The sequence below is a fragment of the Salmo salar genome, chromosome 23, assembly GCF_965601325.2.
Source record: "Salmo salar chromosome 23, fSalSal1, whole genome shotgun sequence".
Lineage (NCBI taxonomy): Eukaryota > Metazoa > Chordata > Actinopteri > Salmoniformes > Salmonidae > Salmo > Salmo salar.
This window is the reverse complement of record NC_138313.1, coordinates 3,830,001-3,843,655: the sequence shown is the minus strand read 5'-3', so window position 1 is coordinate 3,843,655 and position 13,655 is coordinate 3,830,001. Positions and strand designations below refer to the sequence as shown.

Genomic DNA, 13,655 nt, shown 5'->3' with positions numbered 1-13,655 from the left:
GCAATGCAACACGTTTAGGTTCGGGAAAAAGGAAATGCAAAACATTATGGAATTCAAATTTGCAATCGTTTTTTTGTCTTTCAGAAACGGTCAGATAGAGTACAGCAAATGTTACTGCAAAAAGAAAACGTTATACCAACACCTCCAAAGACATTTGATCAAGTTCGCAATTGCGATTTCCTTTAGATTCTTTCTTGGCCTAATTCCGATAGTTCCAAAGTATACAGTAAATAAGGGCGTTCTTGTCACCATAAAAGGTGATTGATGGGCATTATTCAGGCAGAGTCATAATGCTCATTCACGCTTGCAGTTTTACGACAGGTCTGATTTATTAACTGGAAAAATGCATATGTACAGTGAGCAGACTATTTAATGTTTTATAATTATGTTCATATTTACTGTATGTCTTGGGATGAACAAACACTCAATTGATGGTTAAACTTGCAAATATTTTATTATTATTTACAGTGAGCAGACTATTTAATGTTTTATAATTATGTTCATGTTTACTGTATGTCTTGGGATGAACAAACACTCAATTGATGGTTAAACCTGCAAATATTTTATTATTATTTTTAAAAGTTGTATCATACTGCAGTATAGCGTGAGTTATGCTAAGGTATGCTGTGATATGCTTCAGTGAGTCGCAGTGCTTGCCTTTAATGCTCATTTGAAACACCAGGGGCCATCTTTGCACACATCTACTCTTTTTTATAATTATTTTATTAACGAAAACACAAAGATGTTGATGAACAAATACTGTATGCTTATTTCGATTGGACGTACAGTATATACAGTACCAGTCAAAAGTTTGGACACACCTACTCATTCAAGGTTTTTTTGTTGTTGTTGGCTATGTTCTACATTGTAGAATAATAGTGAAGACATCAACACAATGAAATAACACATATGGAATCATGTAGTAACCGAAGAAGTGTTAAACAAATCAAAATATATTTTATTTTCTTCAAAGTAGCCACCCTTTGCCTTGATAACAGCTTTGCACACTGTTGGCATTTTCTCAACCAGTTTCATGAAGTAGTCACTTGGAATGCATTTCAATTAACAGGTGTGCCTTGTTAAAAGTACATTTGTGGAATTTATTTCTTATTGCATTTGAGCCAATCAGTTGCGTTGTGACAAGGTAGGGGTGGTATACAGAAGATAGCTCTATTTGGTAAAATACCAAGTCCATATTATGGCAAGAACAGCTAAAATAAGCAAAGAGAAATGACTGTCCATCATTACTTTAAGACATGAAGGTCAGTCGATGCGGAAAATTTCAAGAACTTTGAACGTTTCTTCAAGTGCAGTCGCAAAAACCATCAAGCGCTTTGATGAAACTGCCTCTCATGAGGACTGCCACAGGAAAGGAAGACCCAGAGTTACCTCTGCTGCAGAGGATAAATTCATTAGAGTTAACTGCACCTCAGATTGCAGCTCAAATAAATGCTTCTCAGAGTTCAAGTAACAGACACATCTCAATATCAACTGTTCAGAGGAGACTGCGTGAATCAGGCTTTCATGGTCGAATTGCTGCAAAGAAACCAGTACTAAAGGACACTAATAATAAAAAGAGACTTGCTTAGGCCAAGAAACACAAGCAATGGACATTAGATCAGTGGAAATCTGTCCTTTGGTCTGAAAAGTCCATAATTAAGATTTTTGTTTCCAACCACCGTGTCTTTGTGAGATGCACACTTCACCAGCATGGCTACCACAGCATTCTGCAGCGATATGCCATCCCATCTCGTTTACGCTTAGTGGGACTATCATTTGTTTTTCAACAGGACAATGATCGAACACACCTTCAGGCTGTGTAAGGGCTAACTGACCAAGAAGGAGAATGATGGAGTGCTGCATCAGATGACCTGGCCTCCACAATCACCAAACCTCAACCCAATTGAAATGGTTTGGGATGAGTTGGACCGCAGAGTCAAGGAAAAGCAGCCAACAAGTGCTCAGCATATTGTTGAACATCTTCAAGATTTTTGGAAAAGCATTCCTAGTGAAGCTGGTTGAGAGAATGTCAAGAGTGTGCCTTGATGACAGCTTTGCAAAGGGTAGCTACTTTGAAGAATCTAAAATATATTTTTATTTAACACTTTTTTGGGGGTTACCACATGATTCCATATGTGTTATTTCATAATTTTAATGGCTTCACTACTTCTACAATATAGAAAATGGTGAAAATAAAGAAATACCCTTGAATGTGTCACAGATTTCCCCGGTACTGCTACTCATTCCGTGCACCAGTTCTGGACGTCTACATCACCGGCCTCTAGGCGTCTCTGAACTGTTTCATTACGCGCACCTGGTTCCCATTTCCCCTGATTAGTAATTGTATATATGTGACCTCTGTTCACCATTGTCTTGTCAGTTATTGTTCCCTTGTCTGTTGGTCTTGTGAGTACCTGTGCTTTGTTGTTTTGGCTTCGTGCTGTGTGTATTGTGTACTCGTTATTACGGGTCTCACCCCGTCGATTGTTGTGCACTTGTTATTATTGGTCTCGTCCCGTGTATTTATTAAAGGTTTAACCTCACTCTTTTGTTTGGGTTACATCCCTGTTGTATACATGTTTGTTTTGGGCTTCGTCCCCGTGCCTTTTCATGGTATGTTGTATTTTTGGGTTGAGTATTAAAACCTCGTATTACGTATTCCTGTCTCCAATCATTTATACAACGTGACAAAATTAGTAGATATGTCAACTTCTGACTGGTACATCATTACTTATTTGAAGGTTGTTTTGATTAGTGTGTGGGTTATAATAAATTGACATATTTGTAGGGGGTTGATGCATTTATCAGGGAAAATCAGGTCTGTGATAGAAATGTCAAACTTTAGTCATGTGTCAGCTGAACTGTTGTATCCTCAGCTTTTGGTCTGGTAATTTCTGGGCAAAGGTAGAAAGTTGGATATCAGAAGTGTTACAATGGAATGTACTTTTAATCATATCCAATACCAGGTGTATCAAACTGCATTTTTTTGAATGATGCTGTGTCTGCATGTATGTACTACAATTATACACTTCAGTGTTTACAGCTCCTGGGACATCAATGATTACACATTGTAACTATGCAATAGACTAGAAACAGGATTTAAGTAAAGGCTGATTTGTAATTCATATATACAGAAATACACCTATGCATATCTAACTCCCTTCATCTGCATTAATCTGAGGACACAGGATAGGTGTAGTATTCCAATGAGATGCTTAATTTCAACCAGTGGAGAATGTGAAACACTTTATTGAAAGTTCATTATCCAGGTGTTTATAAATACATAACACATGCATTATAAATATAACTGTAATATATTATAAAATACAAGTTCAATCTGTACTTCAATGCACATATGGTGTGCATTATAAAGAAAGAGGAGGTGGGGAGAGAGGTGTAGAAGACAGAAAAGGAGAGGTAAAACAGAGGAGCAGGGAAGACAGCATATGATTAATGAATTACAGTGTTACCATAATATTCTCTCAGTTCATTACAATTACATAGTGTCTCTAGCGGTGTCTCCTAACCAGCCTTGGGCTCCCAGTTGGCCCGAAGGTTATCTTAAGAGCGGGTGAGGTGGCGATGACGGGACTGGCTTCCTCTCTCACATCAAAACATACCTGCAGACGAGAGACAGATGGATAGAGAGAGAGCATGATTCATTTATTTATTTTTATTCTAACACAGTCAGTCATCATAATCATCAGGAGGTGAAATGCGAAACTGACATTGGATCATTAACTCTGGGACTACTACATCTTTGTCTCAGAGATTCATACCTGAACCGCACCTTTATTTACCAAGAAAGAGAGTACATGATCAGTGAATATATTCAATGTACAGACTACAATGTGGGGATCTCAGTGGTAATATATACAGTACAGACTTGCATCCTTGGCACAATAAAGTTATTATATTCTACTCAATCCATAGGCTTCATTAATGCCATTCAGACGAAGTTGATACAACAACTATGATAGCTGAGGTTCATAGATTGTATGAATATTAGTTCAGAACCTAATGTTTTAGGGTCCATATACAGATCGGCTACATACCATAGCTAGCTACACATCCATAGGCATACAGTTATTTTTATCCTCCACTACACAATAAACAAGTAAATAGTTAGCTAGCTATGTTACTTCAGCGGCATTGCACGGCAACACCAGCTTACACAATTGTACATTAGATTTGCAGTAATTGCTTTAGCTAGCTAGAATCTTTACATCCACTGTTTCCCAAGATGAGAGCCTGGTTTTCTGGTTCTCAGGAGTCCCTAAAACATTAAAACACGAATTGCTAGCTGGCTAATGTTAGCCAACTTGCTAAATAGCAATTTTTGTAAATTAACTTCGACAAAAAAATATGCAAAGGGAATTTCCTTCCATTAAAGCCTGTGAATTACCCAGACACTTTTAAACTAAAGTCACTGTCTTGGACAGCCATCAGACAAAACTCATCCTTGGCCCTTGTTAAATTTATCCTTAAATCAACTGAATTTAAGAATAAACATTCCTGAAAGAAAATGTCAGTGTATAGGACCTAGCATGTGAAACTCTCGAGAGTCTACACAGTAGAGAGCACCAGGGGCGAAAATCTGATATCAACTTTGGAGGGGACAATTACATTACATTTTCTCAAGAGCAATTCCTGAGGGGGACACCAAAAGTAGTGCTGTAACACATAGCCTACGTTTAATATGGTAAATGTATATTGAGGAACCAAAGAAATAAGGTGTTTGCCGTACTCCTAACTACCGGTACCCAAAACTACACAACTAATCACAACAGCAATACCATTGCCTTTAACAAATCTTAGTTCAGTCACCAGTTTAAGTTGAGAGTGGGGGTATCCATGGCATTTTCCAATTATGTTCCTATTTTACAAGTCAAAAAAATTGAGAACCTTTCATAATGTTGCCAAACAAAGACTCAACAAACTTACCTGAGACTCCCTGTCTCTGCCAGTCTGTCCCTGCATATCTGTCCCCAACTCTGCTGTCTGTGTGCCATCTGTTGCCTGCTCTGCCTAATGACATCATTGTGAAACATTTCCATTAGAATTACATTTTTTTCTTATGAACATTTTATCAACTAGTCTGAGATATTAGGCTACTAGGGTTCTTACTTTGCGTTTTGGTGTACTGAAAAATACTCTGATGTCCATCTTTTTTCTGCCATTTTTCTGCCATTTTTCTACCTGGTTGGCTACACACACACAGTATGTAGGTTATTTACAGTAGGAGATGGGCTTCTATCATCTTATCTTCTATCATTCTATATGGGCTTCGATCTAAAAGGTAGCTAGCAAATGTGAAACGGATTGCAGTGACAAGAGTTGACAGCTGTATGAGTTCACCATTTACACAACATATGCTGCAACCTTTTGTAATTTTAATCGTTTGTTTCATATTGGCTGGCTTCTAACAATAGCTGAATTTGCAAAGCTAGCGAGCACCAATTCAGTGGTGTTTGCTATAATCTTTGCTACCCGGGTTAAATAAAGATGAAATAAAATATATAAATAAAAGTTCCCTTGCAACAATTTAGCTTTTGGAACGAGACCATTAAATATATTTAAAACAATGGTAGAAGAGAGTGTAGTTCTGTTCAGTTTATCGCTAACCTTATCACAGGGACTTTGAAGCACTAACTTACATGCATGCTGATCTTGGAATAAATTGATGATAGCAAAGATTCCATCTTTGACGACGCCACATAAATGGAATAGGTACTAGCTAGCTTAATAGTTAATATTTGCGCGCTAGCTCTGCATATTCAGCTAGTGTGTGTGCGCGATTGACTGGATTAACCTCACGTCAGTTACGTGCATTGAGTGCCTTTCAGACAGTAGATACGACCTCTACGTTACCTCGCAAGCTAAGGAACTGGCAGTGGATCAAACCATTGTGAGGCAAAGGGTGGGGGGGGGGGGGGGGGGGTCGCAATCTTTTGAAACTTAAAAACGAGCTATTAAGTGTCTATAATCAGCACAATTGCTTTCATTGCGTATTATTAATATTATTTAAATTACATAGTTATGTTTCAGTGATATATTGGGGGGGACAAATTATATTTTTCCCAGGATAAGGGGGGTCGTGTCCCCCCGTCCCCCCCGGGATTTCCGCCCCTGCCCATCCGTGACAAGGATTGACGAGTTGTGCGTTCCCGAGATAACGTTCTGTACTGCACTGTTATTTGTCTGTGGCACGCCTGTTAGCTTGCACGATTCTTACCCTTGTCCTTCGACCGCTCACCAACAAGCTGTTTTCGCCCACAGGACTGCCACTGACTGGTAGTTTTTTTGATTGTCACACTTTCTTTGTAAACCCTAGACACTGTCATGCGTGAAAAGCCCAGGAGGGCGGCTGTTTCTGAGATACTGGATCCGGCGCACCTAGCATCAACGATCATAACACGTTCAAAGTCGCATAGGTCACTCGTTTTACCCATTCTAACGTTCAATCAAACAGTAACGGAATGCCTTGACGCCTATCGGTCTGTTTTATATAACAAGCCAAGGCCACGTGCCTCGCTGTTTGTAGGAGCAATCCATTTTCATGAATGGGTTGGTGTACCCAATAAACTGGCTAGTGAGTATACTTCAATTGTCTAATTGGACATGAAAAATTAAGACAAAAACATGACAACTCGTGCTGAAACAGAAGGCCTAACCTATCTGGCATGATTGAAGATTGCACAAAACAAAGCAACTACAGTATACATAGGCCACAAAATAGCTGAGGAATGCTCAACTCTGTTCTCTTATATCGAGGCGGAGTTCAGTATTGATAACTGTTGCTCGATTTGCTAGAAAAAAAATTGAGCTACCGTCAGTCAAATATTATTTCTGAAAATGCTTACCTGTACCTATATTTGTCCTGTAAGACTGTGGTCCTTCCGCGGAGTGCTGAAAGTTATACTTTTAATAAAAAATGATCAAATACAACCAATTTTTTTAAATCTTATTTGTGTAGCTCAACTGGAGAGGTAGCAGCCTTGACGTACTACTTAAGCAGAAATTAAATTTGGCACAAGCGCATTCGCGCGGAGCTGAGGGGGGAAAAAGTCGATGTATTCAATATTAGTTTTTATTTAAGTGTGAATTTCAGCACCAAGTAGAAGGACAGGTATTCACTTTCAGAATTGACATTTTACAAGTATCGATTGATGGCGAGTGTTGACTCTGTTGTTGCTAGCAAATTGTGTGACCAGTTATCAAGACTTAACTCCGCCTCTACAGTATATAAGAGAATGGAGTTGAGCATTCCTCAACTAGCCACGATACAATATTATTATACTCGTTACAGAATACTATATCAAAATGAGGTGATGAGGACATTGTAGGAATAGCATTTTTCAATACTGTCACAAAAGGGAAAGAGGACATATTGCCCATCTACTCTCCTTGCTCAACTTTTTTCCTTTCACAAAACAGGAACTCCTGCCTCGGGACTGGGCCCAAACAAAACATAATTGGGGGTGCAAACATAAAATGAGGAATTGAGTAGCACTGTGCAGTGTAAAGAAAGCCAGTAGCTGCCTGGCGCTTTACAGTGGGGAAAGAATTTCTAATCAAATCGAATTCCTGGTATATTATTGAAAGGGTCAAAGACCTCCCAGCAGGTTACTCGCATGACAGTCTCTTAAAAAAAAAAGAAGAGCATATGATATTTCATTTTTAAGGACCACAGGGATGTCCAGAAAGAGCCAAAGAATGTCAGGGAAAAGGCTTTTTATTGTCACCACCACAACGCACTAGTTCACTTGATACATATTCAAATGAGTGTGTGGTTTCTAGGAGTAAAGAGAGAAATGGAAATAGAATCAAACGTAAGACTATACAAGGATTGTGTATTCAGTCCCCTTGACTTTTTCCACATTTTGTTATGTTACAGCCTTATTCTAAAATGGATTAAATTGTTTTTTCCCCTCCCTTCAATCTACTCACAATACCCCAAGACAAATTAAAAACAGGTTTTTATTTCAACAAACTTTTATCACATTTACATAAAGTATTCAGAACCTTTACTCAGTACTTTGTTGCAGCACCTTTGGCAGCGATTACAACCTCGAGTCTGCTTGGGTATGACGCTACAAGCTTGGCATTTTGAGGAGTTTCTCCCATTCTTCTCTGCAGATCCTCTCAAGCTCGGTCAGGTTGGATGGGGAGCGTCGTTGCACAGCTATTTTCAGGTCTCTCCAGAGATGTTCGATCTGGTTCAAGTCCAGGCTCTGGCTGGGCCACTCAAGGACATTGAGACTTGTCCCAAAGCCACTCCTGTGTTGTCTTGGCTCTGTGCTTAGGGTCGTTGTCCTGTTAGAAGGTTAACCTTTGCCCCAGTCTGTCCTGGGCGCTCTGGAGCAGGTTTTCATCAAGGATCTCTCTGTACTTTGCTCCGTTCAGCTTTCCCTCGATCCTGATTAGTCTCGCAGTCCCTGCCGCTGAAAAACATCCCCACAGCATGATGCTGCCACCACCATGCTTCACTCTAGGGATGGTACCAGGTTTCCAGATGTGACGCTTGGCATTCAGGCCAAAGAGTTCAATCTTGGTTTCATCAGACCAGAGAATCTTGTTTCTCATGGTCTGAGAGTCCTTTAGGTGCCTTTTGGCAAACTCTAAGCAGGCTGTCGTGCCTTTTACTGAGTAGTGGCTTCTGTCTGGCCACTCTACCATAAAGGCCTGATTGGTGGAGTGCTGCAGAGATGGTTGTCTTTCTGGAAGGTTCTCCCATCTTCACAGCGGAACTCTGTCAGAGTGACCATCAGGTTCTTGGTATCTCCCTGACCAAGGCCCTTGTCCCCCGATTGCTCCGTTTGGCTGGGCGGCCAGCTCTAGGAAGCGTCTTGGTGGTTCCAAACTTCTTCCATTTAAGAATTTGAGACGCCACTGTGTTCTTGGGGACCTTAAATTCTGCGGATTTGTGTGTTGTTGGTACCCTTCCCCAGATCTATGCCGACACAATCCTGCCTCGGAGCTCTACAAACAATTCCTTTGACCTCATGGCTTGTCAACTGTGGAACCTTATATAGACAGGTGTGTTCCTTTCCAAATAATGTCCAATCAATTGAATTTACCACAGGTGGACTCCAAGTTGTAGAAACATCTCAAGGATGATCAATGGAAACAGGATGCACCTGAGCTCAAATTCGAGTCTCAAAAGGGTCTGAATACTTATGTAAATCTTTTTTTAAATTTGTAATACATTTGTAAAAATGTCTAAACCTGTTTTCGTTTTGTCATTATGGGGTATTGTGTGTAGACTGATCATTTTAGAATAAGGCTGTAACATAAAATGTGGAAAACGTCAGGGGGTCTGAATACTTTCTGAAAGCACTAATTGCACACAAGTTACTAAATATAAATGGTTCTTAACTGCACACAAGGCCTAGATTCAATCAGATCAAGTGTTAGTCGGCGATAGCAGAAACCAGCATAGCGGATGTTTAGGCAGTGTCGGAGGTGGAATGTTGCTGGAGCCATCAAATCAGTAGCTGCTCTTGCGATCAATGTTTCGAAGCCACACCTGCCCCACCCGTTAAGTTGAGAACAAGAAAGTGCAGGCTATATAAAAATCTAATTTCTATTACACCTTGATTAGGGTACATTACATTTCACATTCCAGTGTTCAAACTTATAAACATATCATCCACCACAAATGGTGTAGCACACCCCTTGGGCCAACCAGTGCAATTTTGTAAATTACGGATCTCTATGGCAAGACGCAATCAATCAAATGCATTTATAAAGCCCTATTTACATCAGCAGATGTCAAAGTGCTATGCAGAAACCCAGCCTAAAACCCCAAACGGCAAGCAATGCAGAACCACAGTGGCTAGGAAAAACTCCCTAGGAAGGCAGAAACCTAGAGATGAACCAGGTTCTGAGGGGTGGCCAGTCCTCTTCTGGCTGTGCCTGGTGGAGATTATAAGAGTATATGGCCATTAAGGTCAGATTGTTCTTCAAAATGTTCATAGATGACCAGTAGGGTTGTAGAGGGTGCAACAGGTTACTACCTCAGTTGGCTTTTCATAGCCTAGCGAGAGCGAGAGACAGTCCAGAACAAGGCAGCACGTCCGGTGAACAGGTCAGGGTTCCATAGCCGCAGGCAGAACAGTTGAAACTGGAGCAGCAGCACGACCAGATGGACTGGGGACAGCCAGGTGTCATCAGGCCAGCTAGTCCTGAGGCATGGTCCTAGGGCTCAGGTCCTCTGGAAGGGGAGCAGGAGAGAATTAGAGGGATCATACTTAAATTCACACAGGACAACATAAAACAGGAGAATTACACCAGATATAACAGACTGACCCTAGCCCCCCGGCACAGACTATTGCAGCATAGATACTAGAGGCTGAGACAGGAGTGGTCGGGGGACACTGTGGCCCCGTCCGACGATAACCCCAGACAGGGCCAACCAGGCAGGATATAACCCCACCCACTTTGCGAAAGCACAGCCCCCACACCAGTAAAGGGATATCAACAGACCACCAACTTACTACCCTGAGACAAGGCTAAGTAGATGGCTATGAAAATCTCCACCGCACAAGACCGAGGGGGCGCAAAACCAAGTTCAGTCAAAATCAGGCCAGTGGTGTGAGATATCGCATGGGTTAGCTAGACTCATATCCCTGAGCATGTGTGCCAAATTTCATCACTCTGAGTCAAACAGATCAAGAGATACAAAAATGTCTTATAGCACCACAATGTGGTCAATATGAGTTCTCGCATATGTTGAGTCTTGACAGTGTTTGCAACATGTGTACCTAATGTAGTTACAATACGAATATCCTTGACTGATTTATATGCATTTATGTGCCAGACCACGCACACGTGAATGTTTATTGGCCAATAGCATCCATGTTGTTTTAGGTACTAATCTGGGAAATATTGCAAGAGACCTTTGTCCATAGATGCCACATATCAAGTTTCGTGCAGCTCGGTCATTCGGTGCCAGAAGAGTACCGTTAAGTGTTTGTCCGCCATTTTGAATTTGATAATCTATCAGGATGGACCTTATAGGTCACTGAGGCACATTTGTTTCTTGTGAGGAGATTGATGCATGTACCACATTTTTTCTTGACTTTAGGTCAAATGGGGTGAAGGGCGTGACCTTTGAAATGTGCATTTTCAATCTCCTGTTATAGCGCTACCATCTGGCCAGTGTCATTTTGTAAATGTCGGAGCTCTATTGCAAGACGCATCACTCATAAGTTTTGTCAAAATTGGCCAGTGCTGTCAGATATCGCGTGTGACTAATGTACTCCCCGACGAAAACTGATCCACAGTCCCCTCCCTGATTTCATTGTGGAGGACAACAAGGCTACATGGGATTTCTGTTAATGCGACTCCGTGTAGTAAATGGCAATGTCCGCTTTAGTTATGCCAGTTGCACCAACGCAGTTCAACCTCTGACACTGCCAAAACAACTGCTATGCGAATGTCAGCTAAAGAGGATCTGATTAGCTTTAGGGCTCTTCAAACATACATGAAGCTAAACATGCATGATTGCAGTGCCTGAATCACATTTCAATGAACATGGATGGCTAAATAGTAAGCAGGTCCAGATGGAGGCTGAAGATAACTTTATGGCATACCTGACATGGCTAATACTATGATAAAGCAATAGGCCTGGAAATGACCAATGTGGGAGAGGCACTGCCCTTGTAGCATACAAATCTAACAGTAAATGATGCACTATCAGCACAATAATGAAATGTGAGAGAAGGCCATTAGACTAGGGTGTCTGTATGTAGCCTCAGCATTAAGTACATAGAGGATGAGGGCTCAGAAGCCAACAAGCTGTTTTTACCAGATTTCAGAGCCCAACAGGTTTTACATGCCTCGAGAGGAATAGGCCACAATACAATATTATATTCGTTAAAGAATACATACCATATTTCCTTGTTACCGTCACAAAAGGGAAAAGAGTTAAGACATATTGTGCCTCTGTTCTCCTTATAAGCCTTGTTCAACGTTTTTCCCCTTCACAAACAAAACTTCGGCCTCTGGACCAGGACCAACCAAAAGCATAATTGGCAGCAGGGAGTTTCAAACATAAAATGAGGATTTGAGTAGCATTGTGTGGTGTAAGCCACAGAAAGCCAGTAACTGCGTGGCACTTTACAGTAGGGAAATCATTTCTAATCAAAGACACACATACTGAGTCTACCAAATATTAGGAACACCTTCCTAATATTGAGTTGCATCCCAGCCCCCACCCTTTTTACTCTCAGAACAGCCTTATTTCATCGGGGCACTGACTCTACAATGTGTCAAAGCGTTCCACAGGGATGCTGGCCCATGTTGACTAAACTGTTGTCCTTTGGGTGGTGGACCATTCTTGGTGCACATGGGAAACTGTTGAGTGTGAAAAACTCAGTGTTGCAGTTCTTGACACAAACAGGTGCACCTGGCACCTACTACCATACCCCGTTCAAAGGCACTTACATTTTTTGTCTTGCCCATATGTAAACATTAAAGTGGCATTATTAAAGTGACTAGTGTTACATTTATTAAAGTGGCCAATGATTTCAAGTCTGTATGTAGGCAGCAGCCTCTCTGTGCTAGTGATGGCTGTTTATCAGTCAGATGGCCTTGAGATAGAAGCTGTTTTTCAGTCTCGGTCTCAGCTTTGATGCACCTGTACTGACCTCGCCTTCTGGATGGTAGCGGGGTGAATAGGCAGTGGCTCGGGTGGTTGTTGTCCTTGATGATCATTTTGACCTTCCTGTGACATTGGGTGCTGTAGGTGTCCTGGAGGGCAGGTAGTTTGCCCCCGGTGATGCGTTGTGCAGACTGCACAACCCTCTGGAGAGCCCTGTGGTTGTGGGTGGTGCAGTTGTCGTAACAGGCGTTGATACAGCCTGACAGGACGCTCTCAATTGTGCATCTGTAAAAGTTTGAGGGTTTTAGGTGACAATCCACATTTCTTCAGCCTCCTGAGGTTGAAGAGGCGCTGTCTGTGAGGACCATTTCAGTTTGTCCGTGATGTGTACGCCGAGGAACTTAAAACTTTCCACCTTCTCCACTGCCATCTCATCGATGTGGATAGGAGGGTGCTCCCTCTGCTGTTTCCTGAAGTCCACAATCATCTCCTTAGTTTTGTTGACATTGAGTGAGGTTATTTTCCTGACATCACACTCAGAGCCCTTACCTCCTCCCTGTAGGCTGTCTCGCCGTTGTTGGTAATCAAGCCTACTACTGTTGTGTCGTCTGCAAACTTGATGATTTGAGTTGGAGGTGTGCATGGGTGAAGAGGGAGTACAGGAGGGGGCTGAGCACGCACCCTTGTGGGGCCCCAGTGTTGAGGATCAGCATAGTGGAGATGTTGTTTCCTACCTTCACCACCTGTGGGCGGCCCGTCAGGAAGTCCAGGACCCAATTGCACAGGAAGGGGTTGAGACCCAAGGCCTAAAGCTTAATGATGAGCTTGGAGGGTACAATTGAGGGAGTAAAACACACACACACGTCTTCGTGACCTCCTGCAAGTTACACGCATGCCAGTAATACAACCACTTCCTCAAAAAGCAATCTCATGACCAGCCCTCATGAACTAAGATAGCCTACTCCTTAAAAACGAGAGCACAATATATATTTCATGAGGTGATTATCTTTTTATTATGGCTTTTGAACGTCATAACTACATTAATGTA

General features: G+C 41.6%; 1 protein-coding gene across 2 annotated transcripts in view; it reads right to left on the bottom strand.

The window, feature by feature from the left end:
- Window positions 1-13,594: 13,594 nt before the first annotated feature.
- The window catches only part of LOC106583930 (aldehyde dehydrogenase family 16 member A1-like), a 12,621-nt gene continuing 12,560 nt past the window's right edge, over window positions 13,595-13,655 (bottom strand). For both annotated transcript variants that reach the window (XM_082967886.1, XM_082967887.1), the window contains exon 9: window positions 13,595-13,655. This exon is cut by the window's right edge and continues 1,087 nt beyond it. The gene's annotated coding sequence lies outside the window, so the exon portion shown is untranslated.